This window comes from Eleutherodactylus coqui, chromosome 2 (genome assembly GCF_035609145.1).
Source record: "Eleutherodactylus coqui strain aEleCoq1 chromosome 2, aEleCoq1.hap1, whole genome shotgun sequence".
Lineage (NCBI taxonomy): Eukaryota > Metazoa > Chordata > Amphibia > Anura > Eleutherodactylidae > Eleutherodactylus > Eleutherodactylus coqui.
The window spans coordinates 205,495,269-205,512,209 of record NC_089838.1 but is presented as its reverse complement, the minus strand read 5'-3'; the positions used below and the strand labels follow the sequence as shown (position 1 = coordinate 205,512,209).

General features: G+C 42.2%; 1 protein-coding gene across 2 annotated transcripts in view; it reads right to left on the bottom strand.

Moving 5' to 3' along the window:
- DAPK2 (death associated protein kinase 2) overlaps positions 1-16,941 on the bottom strand; it is a 91,685-nt gene that overhangs the window by 53,995 nt on the left and 20,749 nt on the right. The gene's annotated exons all lie outside the window — the stretch shown is intronic.

Below are 16,941 nucleotides of genomic sequence, written 5' to 3'. Positions count from 1 at the left end.
AATTTTTTAGCTAGCTAATGCACATTGTGTACTGCTCTTTGACTCATCATCACTGATGACATGAGCAGCTTTGACCAATCATACAGCTGGTATAGTGCACTGATAGTCTAAAGCCCCATTTACAAGCAAAGATGATCGCTCAAAATGTGTTCAAAAGATAGGCTGATAGACAGTTTGAGCAATCATTTTGCATAAGCTGCTAATGGGCACTAATGCCCATTAGTAGCTTATTAGCTTCATTTGCATGTAAATGAGCCTCCATGCACTGTATGCAGAGAACAGAAGGTGGTTTGTTCTCCACATACAGCTTTTTTGTTCTGCCGCAGAACTGAAGCTGAATACAATGTTATCAGCACTCCCGTGGAGAAATACAGCGGGTGGTCCCTGCTATCAGCTCTCCAGCCAAACAATGGATTTTAAGCTTAACTAAAAATCATAGTTCGTCCGAAAAGTAAACAATGGTAGCATTTACACGCAACAATTATCGCTCATCATTTGAGCGAATTTTGAGCGATAACCATTTTGGGGCTTAACACTAACAATGCGCTTAGTGTTGTGAAGTCTGACACTAGGAGATTTACCCATTTTTCCATGTCAGCTACTGTTTTCTGGTATCATCTATTCTCATGTATGGAAAAATTGAATGAGTTAAGTGTAGGTGTAGCTGTACATCCTGCCACAAGCAAGGCTCAATTAATATTCATTAGACTTCCTGTCACACTTGAGTTTTCTGACCCCTATCCTTTGTCTTTGTAACTTTAAGGATGTGACAACTAGCTCTTTATATCTCCATTACAAAATGACCAGTCAGCAACATCCTCACCATTGTTTACATCTTGTTTGCACAATCTGCAAACCAAGACTACATATTCCTGGATGTAATACTGCTATCAATCAAAAGAGAAATGAATAACTTATATTTTCAGAACTAGGATTCGACCACAAACACAATGCATCCATTCGCACTGTTGAGTGACCTCTAGAACACGCCGAATGACCCAACCCCTGGACTAGATATCTTTCACATATGATGTTTGGTATTTGTTGGAAAATTCATGCTATGAAATATGGAGGCCATAGTTTCTCTCCTAGAGCTCTTCCTAGGGAAATATGGCCAAAATATTAAATTGCGAGTTCATCTGGAAAATTTGTGCATCTACTTAGGCGGCCTCTCCTGATGTCATGGGGAGGAAGTCAGAGGTGCAGCTTGAAGAACTTTTAAACTTTGGGGGTTACCGTCACTAAACGGTCAAATCAGGGAGATGTATCTGATACAGGACTGTCCATATTTCCACTTGCTCATCGCAACCAGAACTATTCAAACAGACTTCTATTAATTTATTCCTTTTTATTTTCCTAACTGTTTTTGTGTGTATACTGTATGTTCCTTACCCCTCTGTACATCCCTTTTGTATAGTTTAGATATAAGCATTAAAATGAAGCCTTAAGCTTTATTAGCCGGTCCGTGTGGCTCTCAAACAATCCATAGACACTAAACTGTAGTAACTGTGTTTGGGCTACTAAAAACCAGAAAGGTTTGTAATCCAGTCAGTAAGCAGAGTTGAAGTGGCTGACCTACCTATCAATAAACGGTCAGTGGTGGCAGTGAAGTGTTTTAGGGTGTATGAGACTGTGTTTGGGTGTGATTTAGGCTCCGTCCTGCACAAGCGCATGATCCGGTGAGCTGGGAATAAAGTCAACCTGTGGTCTACCCCTGGCACTGTGTATAACAGTTTGATGACATTCGACCCCATTACCATGACAATTAGGTAATCTGACAATTGCATTGGCCATCCTGAATGGACAAAAAGGACTCAGAACAGGTAGATCAGAGGGACAGCAGAGAAGAACAGTTGCAGGTAATATACTTCTCTCCCCCTCTGGTCCTGTTAAAGAATTTTGTCCTGAAAACGGAGGGTCGCTTTAAGTGCCACTTCTAGAATTGGATAAGACATCATTAGCAGTTTGAATACTTTGTCACCTGAATTCTGCTAGGTGCTGGATACATTCTGATATATTTGGACCGGGTTTATTAATAGTGTTGTGCAGTTAGACAGGATAAAACTGGATTAGGCAGGTGGAAACTGTGCCAAACTCATCAGCATGTTGTATAAAGCCCCCTGATAAAGCCCCCTTTCCCTATAACCCCATGACTGGCATATGTTAGACAAATATTTTGCACTGAAAAGATGGTGCAAGGCGCTAAAAAACCTGGCACCTTTTTACCCAGATAAAAATAAACAAGTACACTCAGATTTCAGCCAAGTCATTGGAATTACTTGTCACGTGGGTCAGGAAGCTCGCCTCAAAACTGATCCCTCGTTTTATGAGTCTGGCCATTCTCCTATCCTCCCTCTCATCATTATTGTCTTCACTTAGAGGACTGGTGATCACTGGATATTTTTAGTTTTATGTCCAATTCTCTGCAGACTCTAGAGAACATTATGCATAGGAATCCTAGGATATCAACAGATACACAAACCATCCCATCTGGCACCAGCTATCATTCCACAGACAAAGTCACGCACATTTTTTCCACATTCTAGTATTTGGTCTGAACAATATCTGAACCACCATTCCTGTATGATTTTATGCATTGAGCTGCTGCCACATGGCTGATTAGATAGAATTCAGCCTTAACTAGTCATAAGAACGTGTTCGCAATCCTAAACTGCAATGTAACAAGGCAAGATCTGTTTGTTTCTAATGACTGCTATAAAGTGACATCATGTGCTGCCCTATTCTCTGATAACACGTTAATCACTGCCAGCATACAGCAAACAAGGGTTCACCTCCCATGCCACCTTCCACCTGGTAAAACACCTGCTGCTGGCTCATTCTTTGCTTTTTAGTAACAAAGTTTACTATCACAGTCTTCACAGGTAAATCTGTAGCACTTAAGAAAATATTTGCTATTGCTGCAGGAGCAAGCCTACACCCCAAGTACAGGCCTGATGAAACATATAAGACCTTAGGAGGACCTTATAGCTACATATGTCAATTGAAACATGTTCCATACATCCAAAAGGCATTTAAAACACTTGTTTAAAAGGATCCGGGAGCTGTATATTTTATACTCACCTGTCTCCTGGTTCCTGCGGTGCCCACCACTGAAGTATGGCGCTGTCACTGCAAATCCAATGCTTATCAATGCAGTACCGTGCATACGCTCTCCAATACACTTGGCTGCATACTGTAAGAACCAAGAGTAACTTACAATAAATAGGAACCAGAGACATGTAACTTTTACTGGCAGAACTATTGGTGCAAGGTGACATTTTTATTCAAATAAAAGGCTGAAAAGCTCCTTTTATGACACTGAGTAGGATCTAAGTGTAATAGGTTGGGTAGAGGCAGGTAACACAATGGCAGAATTAAAGGGGCTGTCCAAGATATGTTTTGTCTAAAGCAGCTCTTTCATGGCCACTCAGAAATCATCACAATCTCGGACAACCCCCTTAATAAGAAAGTCCGTTTACAAGCACAAATCAAACATTAGGAACATATAGTGTGTCGTAACTAAGTTCAAGTTGTAGTAATTAATTGTCATTGTTATGGCTCCATTGAATGACTATTTTATTCTTGTTAAGGAATAAGCCACTCTTAAGCAATCCAATAAAAATACTGATAATACCGGATGTAGGACATCCACCTAGTGTACAGTCATGTGATTGGTTGGTTTTGTAACATGACAATAAATGAAAAAATGATGCAAAAGGCTTACCTCAATTGGAAAATAATGTGAGTGTTTGTACTTAGGCCCCAAAAAGTAATATATTAAGGGGCATTTAAACACAATGAGTAGTCAAAAATTCGTTATAACGATCAAAAGTGAGCGATGGTTTTGCTTTTTAAGACGGACATTTTAAGCTAAGGAAAATCATTCGAAAATGGACGTAGGGGCCGGCATTTTAGTTGTGTAGTGTTTGCTTTAAACGATAATTAAACGGTAATTGAGCAATAGTTTGTTTGAAAGGCGAGTGCATTTAGTGAAGGGAAGAAAAGAGCTTCTTTGTATCGGCTCATGAAAATCAGGGGTGCGCTTATCTTGTCTTTAAAAAAAACCTAGCTGTTTAGCATTGACAGAAACTAGATGTCTTTAATATAAAAGTAAAAAAAAAGACGCCTATCATAGGCGATCTATGTTAGGGAATTGCGAAAGAGTTATATGAAAAAAACTAGGTGGTACAAACAATAGTATTTTTGTCATTGGAATGTAAGTAATCTCTAGGTCATCTGTGTCAAAAATAAAAATAATCCATGAATCCGAGACCTTTCAATGGTCTTGGTTGCTGCTTGCAGGATACGTCACAATGGCACGGCCAATGGTTGAGCACTAGGTGGGCGTGTTAAAATCAATGCTTTGTCCTCCCAACAGCCAATCGCTCTGCCTTTAGCCGGCTGAAGGTACATCCCGCCAAACGATTAAACACTCCCCTCAAATCGCTGAACGAATGTCATTTAAACCAAACAAAAAGTGAACTGTCAAGCGATGGATTTTAAGCGGACTGAAAGACAACGCTGAACGAAAAGGCTGATTACACCCCCTGTAGCTGATTGGCTGCTCAGCTGGCTGGTGTGCAGGTCCTGGAAGGACACGAAGGTTGCAGAGGACGACAGCGGCAAACCTGGGAGCGGTGGCAAGGAGGAGAGCAGCAAACCTGAGGGTGGTGGCAGGGAGGAGAGCGACAAACCTCGAAGCGTCGGCAGGAGATCTACAGTCAGCGGCAGCAGTAAGAGCGCTGGCCGCGCAAGGAGATCCGGAGGGTGCAGAGGCTGAGCCAGCAGGGGAGGACAGCAGTAAGCCTGCAACCGGTGGCAACATGCTGAGGCAGCGGCGTCAGGAGAGGCACAGCCATCCCTAAACCTCCAACAGCAGCGGCAAGCCTCAGAGCGGCTGCGGCAGGGGAGACAGTGGTAGTGCAGCAAGCACATCCGGAGCAGTTAGGCAGCTGATGCACTGGCTCCGTGCAGGAGTATTGCTGCAGCGCGGAGGTGGCCGCTACAGGGGACATGCAAGAGGGACGGCTGCTCCGGGGAAATTGCTAGCAGCAGTGTGTGTATAGCTTGTTGCCGGGGCTGGACGGTTAGGGTTAGGGGTTGGTGTTCATGTTAAGCTTAGATTATTCACTGTAAATACTTCCATGTAACCCCTGTAACATGGAAGTATTTACAACTAATAATGTAAGTCTAACATGAACACAAACCCCTAACCCTAACCGTCCAGCCCCGGCAACAAGCTATACACACACTGCTGCTAGGACCTTACACAAGTCACCCAATTGGGAGCTAGGGGTGTGACAGGGGCGTTCCTCCATGCAAGCCCTGTCAAACCGCTAGCTTCCTGTGGTGACAAGATACAATAATACCGGGTATGGTGTGTCTAGCCCAGATTTTCTCTGTAGACAGGGACCTAGGTTTATTTAGTTTCTTGCATTCATATTTGTAACCAAAATAGACCTGCTCATTTACTGCTTCAACAACTGTATATTGTCTCACTAGACCAGTCATTCACTGGTGTTTTGGATCTTTTTTTATGTGTTTTCTGTTTTGTGCATATAATGTTTTATGGCAAGAACGTGGAATTCCTCCTCATGTGATATTTCAGGGTCCCATTGTAGTACTTAATTTGTTTTTGTAGCAAAAACAAACAGAACAATTTAAATTGGAACTCAGCAAATGTCTTAAATGGCCATTCACCGGTAACCTCACCCTATTCCAAAATATACCAAGTACTATTTCAGGTAGTGACAGCAATGTGACACATAATTTGAGTTTATCATTATCTCTTTATGACCAAAATTAGTTTGTATGCAGCCATATTAAGTATGCCAGCCACCTACAGCATGTAAGTATAGTACATGGCTGGCGGTGCATTTCATGACAGGTTCTGATGACAGTGGGAACAGAGGTCTCCTCTTGCTCCCCATTGCATTATATCAATTGCACACATTCGGCACTTCTCAACTAGAAGAGAAATCTTTCTGGCATACTATATTGAACATCATTAGATTGCATGATGAAATAACTTCCCTGCCACTGTTCATTAAATCTTCTGCACAAGCTTGGCAGACACAGACAATTACTATGCAGGTTATGCAACTCATCTACTTTGTTCCATGTTTTATTTATTACAGACCATTCACTTCGGAGACCACTTTTTCTAATTCCCTTTTTAATGTTCAAAAAATGAATTGTCAAGAGCCATTAAAGGGAATATGTCCCCATGAAAAAATGGCTCTGAATCACTGGAGTGTGGAGATAGCTGAGTAGACACAGATTGCAATGATGTCATTCTTAATCTCTGAACTCACTGTCACTTCCATCTAGTAAACGGTCTGTGCTCTGTCTGATGGTGAGGCAGTATTATTGTACCTTGACGCCACCGGAAGCTAGGAGTTTGACAGGAGGAACGCCCCTCTCACACCCCCAGCTCTCGATAGGGTCAAGGCACAAAGGTCCTGGCAGCACAGTGTGAATGAGGCCTCGAGGAGCCCACATATGATATTTATCTGAGCTTCGGAGTCCTAGATGTGCATTACATTGCAGAGCATTAACCATCTGCTGCTCTGCTTTCAGTAAAAAAATACTCCATATCAACCAATGTATTAACCAACATATAAATGTAAAATTAAGGGAATTTTCCCACAATACTGCTAGGATTTCTAGGATGCGCCATCTCTATCTGATCTAGAACAAAGTGAACACATGTCCTACATAGGTAGTACCACTTTGGGAAAGCGGCTATATAAAGAAAATTATTCAAATTCGCTCTACAAATTAATGGTGGCCTCAGTAGTTGGACCTCAACCAAGCAGAAAAAATGGCAGTAGTTTGTGGAATAGATATTTTTTGTGTTTTATTACACTGTATTGAGCTTTTTCCATAAATAAATTCACTTTATTGATCTGTGAGGCCCTGCAGGTCTTTATTCAAGCCTAGCTTAAGATTTAGAAGTGGTTGTGCTCAGTTGTCCTTCTGCATGTTGCTGTGAGTTTGTATTTTAACCTGCCTTTTATCAGTAAGTATGTCCTTTTTCAGTGACATGTGGTTCTGCTTAGTGGGTTCCTTTTTAAGTCACACAGGAAGTTGATATAATGTGAAGGAAATCTGGACTTTAGCTTTAGTAGACCCAATGACAGCAAGACAAACTAAATAAGGACAGCTCCACAAATAAATCACACATGGTAGTACTGTACCAATATCACATTCTCTCTGTGAATACATCGTATGGTCACACTGGTAAACCTGGCATCGCACTTGCGTGCACAATATTTTTGTCGGTCCCCGCGAAGCCATGTGGGGAAAAAGATTGCTCATGTATATGACCCCATTCAAAAGAATGGGGTTCATATTCATGTGAGATTTGTGCGTCTCGCAACACACAAATCTCGCGTGATTTTCTTGGCTGTGTGAAAGCATCCTAAATGAGTAACACTTATGTTTTTTGCATAAATCAATAGTACAAGCAAAAAGAAGAAATTTTGTAATGTATTTTGTTATAAAAAATGCCTTTTTTCACTTATCGGTCACTTTATCTCACCCATGCCTCCTAAACTGATCATTCACCAGGAGCATAAATAGAGGGAAAGAGTAATGGGGCATTTGCCCCGGGTACAGCCAGAATTGGAGTTGGGGGTTGTGTCAGAAGCTGCTGTCAGTTTAATAAAGCATTTATTGAAGGAGGTGATTGCCTGGCAGCGATCTATTAGCAGGGTGAGTTAAGGCCCATTTAGACAAAACGATTATCGCTCAAAAGATGTCTTTTGAGCAACTTTTGAATGATAATCATTGTGTCCATTTACAGCGCAAGGTGATCACTCAAACATTGAGCAATCAACTTGCGCTCTGAGCTTGGGATGGAGAAGACAAGGGGGGGGGCGCTTGTCTTCTGCATCCAGCTGTTCCCCGCTCGGAGTGCCCGGCTGTTATACAGCCGAGCACTCCAAGCGGAGGATACAGAAGACAAGCGGAGTGGCCCCGCTTGTCTTCTGCATTCAGCTTTTATCTGCTCAGAGCGCCCAGCTGTTATACAGCGGAGCGCTCCAAGTGGAGTATGAAGAATGCAGCTGGACCGCCGTGTTCTTCATACCCCGCCTGTCTTCAGGGAGTGGGATACAACTGAAACAATAGTATCAGCTGTATACCAATGTGAATTCCTGATAAGGCTCATTGTTGTCTTTCAGCATGCTGAAAGACAACGATGAGCGACGGCTTAACGAAAACTGGGCAATGTCAGTGCAGTTAGACACAACAATTATTGCTTAAAAGACGGCTTTTGAGCAAATTTTGAGCGATAATCATTGTATGTAAATGGGCCTTTAGGCGCATGCAGCATCAACTGCTTTTTTAACAACGGTGCTCTCTGACTTGCTGTGTCTGCTCAAACCCGGATGACCCGACACAATTTCAGATTGCTGATGAGTATGCTGGACAGGTAACTCCTGTAATAACTGCTTTATTAAACTGATAGCAGCTCCTGTTAGCTTACTACATAGATTGAAGAAAAGCCCCAACACAATATCTCACCACAGCACTGTCCAATTGCAGCCCCACCTCTGGCTCCCCTCATCATTCTAAATATGAAGCAGCAGTCATAGAAGGCCAGACAGATGATTCCTCTGGCTTTCATGCCTTTGAACTGAACAGTCTGACTGCCCCCACACTAAGTAAGTGATGTAGACCTAACCTCGCTAGTATGGGATGGGACACCAATATAGACATGGATGCATTATATGGGGCAGCATTGTATTCAGCAGCACATTGTAGGTGGGACACCATTATTTTAAGAGGGAATTGTGTTTGAAACTATTAACTTCAGGTGCACTTATATCCAAAAGATTAGTTAAGTCACATTTGCACATCACATCTAAGTGGCATTTAACTGCTGCTATAATAATGCAGTCTCTAGGTGTTACATTCTCATTCACACTGCATATTAGAGAATCTTGTGATTTGGGGGCGCTCCTAAACACAAACTGTTTTACCCTTGGTGGCATTTTTAGGAATTTTTCTCTAGGTGCTTGAATCGAAGGTTTTAATTTAAAATACATTTACTTTACATGCAGAAGTCTAATTAAATCTGTTACATATGGATCTCCAACACAGTCTTGTGTATGAACCCTGAATCTGTAGGCCATGGTCTGTCAAATTTGATGGGAAGAATTGTGCTACATATGTATATTTTTGTAAGTTTTGCTATGAGGCAACATGAGTTCTAAGGACTTCTCAGAAATCAGAGGTGACTGCAAATAGACCTCTGATATCCTATTTTGAAAGAGACAGACTTTAACAACTTATTCAAAATAAGAACTGCAGAAGATAAGGTGTGTATAGTGCCAGCTATAATACCCTGCATAAAGATTAGCCACAGTATGGCCCCAAAGATTGCCAGTCACAATGTGCCCTACCATAACCCCATATATTGCCAACCACAGTCTGTTCCCAAAGGTCAGCTGCTATGCTCAGCAATAACGTGCCCTCAAAAGCTAGCCACTGTTCCCCTTGGTGCTGGCCACAACGTGCCAGCAAAGATGAGCAACAATAACCAGTGCCGATTATAATGCCTCCTACTGCCAGCCAAGTGCGCAAAATAAAATATGTACAATACCTGTCCCACATTACCCTAGCTCAGTTCTCCTCTCCTTCTATAGCATTTACATAGAGGTCAGCACAAGAGGAGAACTCAAGAGAGATGTGCAGCATCTACATAGAGCAAAGCGTGATTGTTCTCAGTAAGAGAAACCAAGTAATCTTGTAGATATGATACCTTTTAATGGCTAACAAATACATGATGTTATAGCGAGCTTTTGGACCTCTCAGGCATAAGGAAGGATCCTGATAGGTCTGAAAGCTTTCTGTAACATGATGTATTTTTGTTAGCCATTAAAAGGTATCATATCTACAAGATTACTTGGTTTCTCTTATTGAGAACAATCACATTTTGCTCTACTGGGTAACACGGTACCGAACCTTTTTTTTGTTGCATCTACATAGAGTCACTTATCTGTGTATAGGGGGCACATTATGGTGTTGGCAAGTGCCATCTACACAATTATTACTAACATCATGCTTTACTTTTGTGTATGTTAACAAGAGAAAATACATTTTCACTATGATGCAGGTGGATTCATTGTATCCTGCAGATTTCACCTGTTATCAATAAACTTTTCTTCTATCTGCTATTAGGTTAGTTACAAACCTTTGTGTCCAGTTTGTTTTTAGATTGCTGCCAAAGTGGGGCCCTTTATCTTGTGAAACAAGGCTGCATGTCACAGCCTTGCCAACAGAAAATAACTGTTGTCTACATCCAATTAGGTGAAAGAGACCAAGCGTTCTCTTTCATGCAACACTGACATGAAAACTAACTGCTTATACTAGAAAGCACGTTCTATATCCTAAAAGGCTCACGGCAATCTTAATATAGTAGCAATGCTATGAGAGGTATGTGAGCGACAGACGCCGAGCATGTAGAGGTTATCATGTGTCTGCATAAGTGGGGAGTATGGTATCTGCACAAGTACACCGCTCAGGACCTGCAGATTGCAGTTATGAAGGAGAAAGACTTTGATGAGTATTTTAGACTAATGCATAGGACTGTATTAAAGGTCTGTCATGTGCGGATCTATAACAGCTGCCGTACTGGTACATACAGCCTTCAGAGTACCTCCGAGTTCATACAAGTCATGCACAGGAAGATAGCTCCATAATTACGGAGCCTCAGTGCTAAAGTGTCATACCGCTCCAGGTACTGGGCTTTACTAAGTCTGAAATTTCAAAAAATTACTAAAGAAAATAGACTAGCCTTCGCCTATATCACAATGGGAGGGGGTGCAACTTAGCTCTGCCCCATCTCGCCCCTCCCATTGCAAACAGTGGCAAGGGGCAGAGGGCGTGGGAGTTCAGTGCACTGCTCCAGGCCCAGCCCGCCTCCTCCCCCTGGAGAGAGGGACAGAGTATATCAGAGGGCATGAAAACCGGACCAATATACGCACGTCGGAATAAGCCCTAATACACATGAGAGGAAGATCAAACCTAACATTCTGAAATATAATAAAACCCCTACCGTGACAGAGTGTCTTATAGTATTACGACTATCATGCAATTCAAAGATGGGGGGACTTCTTTTGAAGTTGAAGATTCCATTGTGCAATTGTGTTAAATTGGAATATATTATCTATGGTTTTAATATTATTCTACGTAAAAATGTGTTCAATCATTGCAAAGACATCCGAAATTGCAGTTTTTTTTGTTCCGATATCAGTCATCTAAAATTGCATGTATATTTGCAGTTTCATGCTGCACTATGTGGTTACATTGTACTGTAATCCAAAGCCAGAACAACGATTGTGCACAACTAGTACTGTTCAGTCCTGGTCCTAAATGTATTCTTACTTTTGCTTACAAGTTTTATAAAAGTTTGAGGACATATTGAAAGCATAAATTTAAAGTGACCCCCCAATCCTGGATAACCAAAGATGGCTACAATAGTTCTCTGACTAGCAGATGTACACTGTCTAATAGTATGCATCCTTCTTCAGAGGCTCACATTTGCACACGTTTTTGCACGTGTAAAGTATATGCGCGCTATGTGCAGAGAATAGAGCCCATTGATATAAATGGGTTCATGAACACGTTGTGCGAGAAAAATAGGACCTGCTCTATTTTCTAGCGTATTTACGCACCAAGGGCCCCATAGAAGACTATAGGAGGTTCGAAAATACACACTCAATATGCAGGCAAATGCGCAATACGCTGCGCAATTCCATGAAAGAATAAGCACATCTGGACCTCATTAGGCTAAATAGCCTTTTAAACCATGGCTGGGGGATGTCGTGCGCACATGTGAACCGGCCCTGCGTATGCAAAAAGTACAGTACTATGCACCAATACATGCGCAAATCTACCTCATCAAACCTCCTTCACTCCGCAAATATGTTGCATTGAAGTGTGTGCAATTGTGCATACGGTCGTCTGTAGCCACCCTTAGGCCTCATGTCCACTAGCTAAATACAATCCGTGCAGAATCTGCCGCGGATTTGCTTTAAATGGTATTTTTTTTGCATGCAGATATCCGCACACATTGCTATCAACGTGATAGCAATGTTGCTGATCCGTGCGGAATCCGCGGCAGAATGGAGCATGCCGCATTTTTCTCCCCGCGTGAAAAACATTCTTTTAAAATGCCTGCCGCGGGTGCAAAAATCAATTTAATAGACCGCGGATGGCCAATGATTCCCTATGGGCAAAATCCGCTCTGGATTCCGTGGCAGAAATCCGCTGCGGAATCCGCAATTCCATTTAGCTAGTAGACATGAGGCCTAAGTCTTCAAAAAGCCCTAAGACACTACATGCTGCTTTGATTGGCCAGTACTGCCTTAATGAGCAGTGCTGGCTAATCTGAGCAGCATGTAGTGTCTTAGGGCTTTTTGAACAGAACGATTTTCATTCAGATTATTGGTGGATTGTGTGAATCTGAATGATAATTGATCAGTATAAGGGCTAACAATAATTCAATTGCTTAATTGACAGATATTGCGCTTGCCTGTATGAATGCATACTTACTATTAAACAGAAAAGGGAATTGTAAAGCCGCCGTTCACCAAGTGGGCAGTGCTGCAGTGGTAATTAGTCACAGTGTCCTTGCACTTAGCAATCCCCCTTTAGCTTGACTGCTATTCCACTCGGCATGTGAAGTCAGTGCTAGCTCTGCTGAGTGGGACATTAAAGGAGTTTTGTCATTAAAAAGAAAAAAAAAAATCGATACTCCCCTATTCGTCCCCCGTCAATCTCCTTATGGCATCTTCTCCTCCCTGAGCTTCTCGGGTGCCCCAGGTCACCTCACCTCCAGCCGGCCGGCTTGTTATGAAGGCTGCATTCCTTGCATTCTTCTTTCTGGAAGTCAGTGAAGGTCCCATCCCTGTGACATAGCCTCCACTTGCTAGGAAGGAATGCTGATCTATTGCAGAGACAGCACGCATGAACAGTCTCTGCAATAGCTCGGCACTCCCTGTTAGGCTGTGAACTAGTGATGTAACATACATTACCGGGCAGGAAGGAGACTGCCTATGAATGTACGTAACCCCACAGGAAGCAGAGGATTCAGCCAGCTGTAGGTGAGGTGACCTCCCCGGACTGCAAGAGACAGGAGAAGATAGGTGAGGTGAAGATCTGGTAAGTAGACTGACGGTGGAGGAATAGGTAAGGATATAATTTTTTATTTTTAATGACAGAACCCTTTTAAGGCAGAAAGACACTGTGACTCTTGACAACTCTAGCTCCTCCCTGATGACTACTGATGAACGTTGTCTTTATAACTGCTTTTTCTGCCTAAGGGCCCTTTTACACGGGCAGAATTTTCAGCATTTCACATCACAAGCCGCGATAAATTCCGCACCAAAATCTGCACAGCGCAGCTAGCCCCATGGACTTTGATGCAGAATTCAGTAGCAGCAAGTTCTGCTGCATCCAGAAGGAAATATTCCATCCGTGTGAAAGGGCCCTTATAATACAACAGGGAGTTTACATAGGAGCAGGATTAGAATAATGTTCACACGTGCTATAGCAGCATACCGGAGGTTTAGTCACGTTAATCCTAGTGACACATTCTCTTTAAGAGAAAACCCGAGTTAACTTCTGTAAGGAGTGCTAATGGGAAGAATGTACCACAACAATTTGTCATTTGTGAACCTGCAGGTGGCAGAATGGGGATCACATCTGACATTTAGCTCTAGATCACCTCCTGTTATGTAGTAAATTATCCTGTCATGTAGTACATTCCTCCAACTCTTCTCCTTGTCGCCACAACACCAGCTTTTTTCATCTCTTGTCCAGCAACCTCAATGTCTGATGTAATGCAGGGGTCATCTGCAAATCATTCCAAGTAAAAAAAACTGCTCCAGGGCATGAGGAATTTGCTGAAAACCTCAGACACTGATCAGTCACTAGAACAAAAGAAGTGATGGAAAACTAATTCATTGCCCAATTTATTCCCAATAAAACCCCATTCAGGAATACTGCAGACCCCAAACAGTATATATTTGTATATATCTATGTGCAGATTCCACTTTCTATTTCAAAAGTTTTATTGAGTTTTAATATAAAAGTGACAAGTAGAACATAGTGTGTCAGTATCAAGTAACATGAAGGCTGGCTGTCCACGGGCGATTTGTCATATCGTGATCTGCGGCGATAAATTGCATGCGGAGTACGCATGACACACTTTCCATAGGATAACTATGGAAAGCGCAGCCCAATGTACACTAGTGGAAAATCGCTTGCATCTAAAAATCGCGGCATGCCGCGATAAACCTATCATTAATAGCGGAAAATCGCAGTGACATTAGTACTCCCCCTCGGTGAAATATCGCTCGTGATATTCCGTCCCGCCCGTGGACACTCAGCCTAGAGGTGAAAGCAGGTGCAGGAACTGCACAATCAAACAGTAGAACAAAACAAAGAGTCCACAAACAAAGCCCGCAAAGTGAAGTGCATCTTGTAGAGCTTGAATCTCAACTAATATGGAAAAAGGTAATCAGAGTGCAAAAATGGTCAATGGAGTTATTAACATCAAAACAATTGCAGAGAGAATAGCAGAGACCTCAACATGAGTAGTAAAGTAACCGTTAAACTACAGAATAGAAAAAGGGAAGAAAAGAGGGAAAGAAGAATAACGTGGGAAAAAAGGAAAGAATAAGAAGTAGTAGTAGTAGAGGGTAGAAGAGGGAAGTGATATGGGAAAGGTAGGGCTAGATGCAGCCAGAGGGTCGGGGGTACCTGGATGAGCCTACGCTGTGTATCAGAAGGTCAGGGCCAGGGAAAAGTAGTAGAGGATGGACATATTCAATCCATGGCTGTCATATCTGCAAGAACTGTTCATGTTTGTCAAGAAGTACACTAGATAACTTTTCATTGATGAAAAACCCATTCATCCTGGATTTAACCTCCTGTAAAAGGATGTTCATTTTTTCCATGGGAAGACAATGGTTTGCTTTGCCGCCAAGAGAAGGAAAGTAACAAGACAAAATTAGGTGCGGGTTAAACAAAGCACTTGTGCCATTATATAGTTGAGCCACACATGGATTTTGGTGGGGAGTCACATTAAACAAGCTACAGGGCAGGCCATTGATTCTAGAGCAGAATAGTACTGCCTGAGGGTACTCCCACCATATATACAACACTGTACCCGGATGGGGGCACCCCCTAAAATAGGAAAAGGGGTACTTTACTATCCATGCTGACACCAGATGCCATCACATGAGCAACCTGTAAGCGGATTCTAGGGATATAGTGTTGATCGAGCATTTTGAAACTAGTAAGCCACATTTTGTGCCAGGCTGCAGCTCCTTATTTTTAATCAGGTGTGATACCCATAACCAGAAATAAGGGTGTCTGTAGGGATGTGGTGACTTGTTTATCATAAAATACAGAATCAAAATTAGACCCAAGGAGTGGGGGGAGTAAACACAAATGCACTCAAAGGATGTGAACTTGTGGAACCTCACATGAGGATGGACACCCAATGCTTGAATTGGAGATAGAGGTCCATTTCTGCATTATGGATGTTGTGAGAGGATTTCGGGGATTGAAATGAAACAATCCCTATATTTGTCAACAGATGGTATAGTTTAGTAAAGCCATTAGTACATCATCATTGCAACAAGGGAAGAGAGTCCATCCCCAGGGGAAAACTAGAGTTATTCGAGATATGGGTTAGGGGCATTTGTCGGAATAAGATATTATAAGAGTATTTGACATGAGTCCCATACAGAGAGGCAGTGCCGCATCAAGGGACTGAGGAGGGGGGGTCTAGACTTTAGAGATATCCAGAAGAGGAAGTCTATAGGAATAAGGTAAACGTTTGTAACCTCCAGAAGGACCCAAAAAGGTGCAAAAGTAGTGAAGTGCAGTGGTGAAAGGTGTGCAATCATCGCAGCTTGGTAGCATTTGGAGGGTACTGGGACCCCTAGATCTCCTTCTAGCTTATCGGCATGTAATGTATATTTAGAAATTCTTAGTTTAGAAGACCCCCAGAAAGGCAAGCAGTTCCTGTTGAGGGTTACGGATGATATAGGCTGGAACAAATACCGGGAGAGCCCGAAATAAGTATTATCCTGGAAGCCAGGACATTGTAGTCACATGGATGCATCCAAATCATGAAATAGGAAGTGATCTCCAGGTGTCCATCAGAGCAAGAATCGACTTGATAGCAGGTGGATAATTATCGGCATATAAGTCAGAGTACTGGGAGGTTAATTTAATGCCAAGGAAAGAAATAGACAAGCTTGGCCATCGAAAGGTTAGATAGTTAGATTTCAAGAGACTGAGTTCCTGTTGGGGGAGAGATATGTTAAGGGCGAATAACTTGTCAGAGTTTATTGTTAGTCCAGAAAAAAAAGAAGCAAAATTAGTGAAGAGTAATTGAAGATTGTGGAGAGAATTATGAAGTGTGAATAAATTTATCTTACGGTAGACTCCAGTCACCTCTATACCTCTTATGTTTGAATTTTTCGGTAAGAGTATAGCCAGAGGTTTGATGCCTGGCACAAACAGAGTAGGAGACAGAGGAAATCCGTGTCTCGTTCCCCTTCTTGATTGGAAAGGTTTAGAGAGGAGAAGTCTAACAGTAGCAGAGGGATTTGTATATAGTAAGATGAGCCAGTAGAGGAATTGCAGACCAAATCCCAACATTTAAAGGACTAAGTGCATATAGTCCAAAGCCAGAGAGTCTTTGTTAACGTTTAAGGACAGAAAAAGACAACATAGGCCCCTTTCTGACATAAAGTTGGATAAATGTGTAGCCCTGCATATGACATCTTCCCTTTGATGTCCTAGTATAAAGCTGGTTTGATCTCTATGGATAAGGAGACGCAGGAAAGTATTTAAGTGAGAGGCGAAAATCTTCGAGAGGAGATTAATATCTATAGTTAGTACAGAGATTCC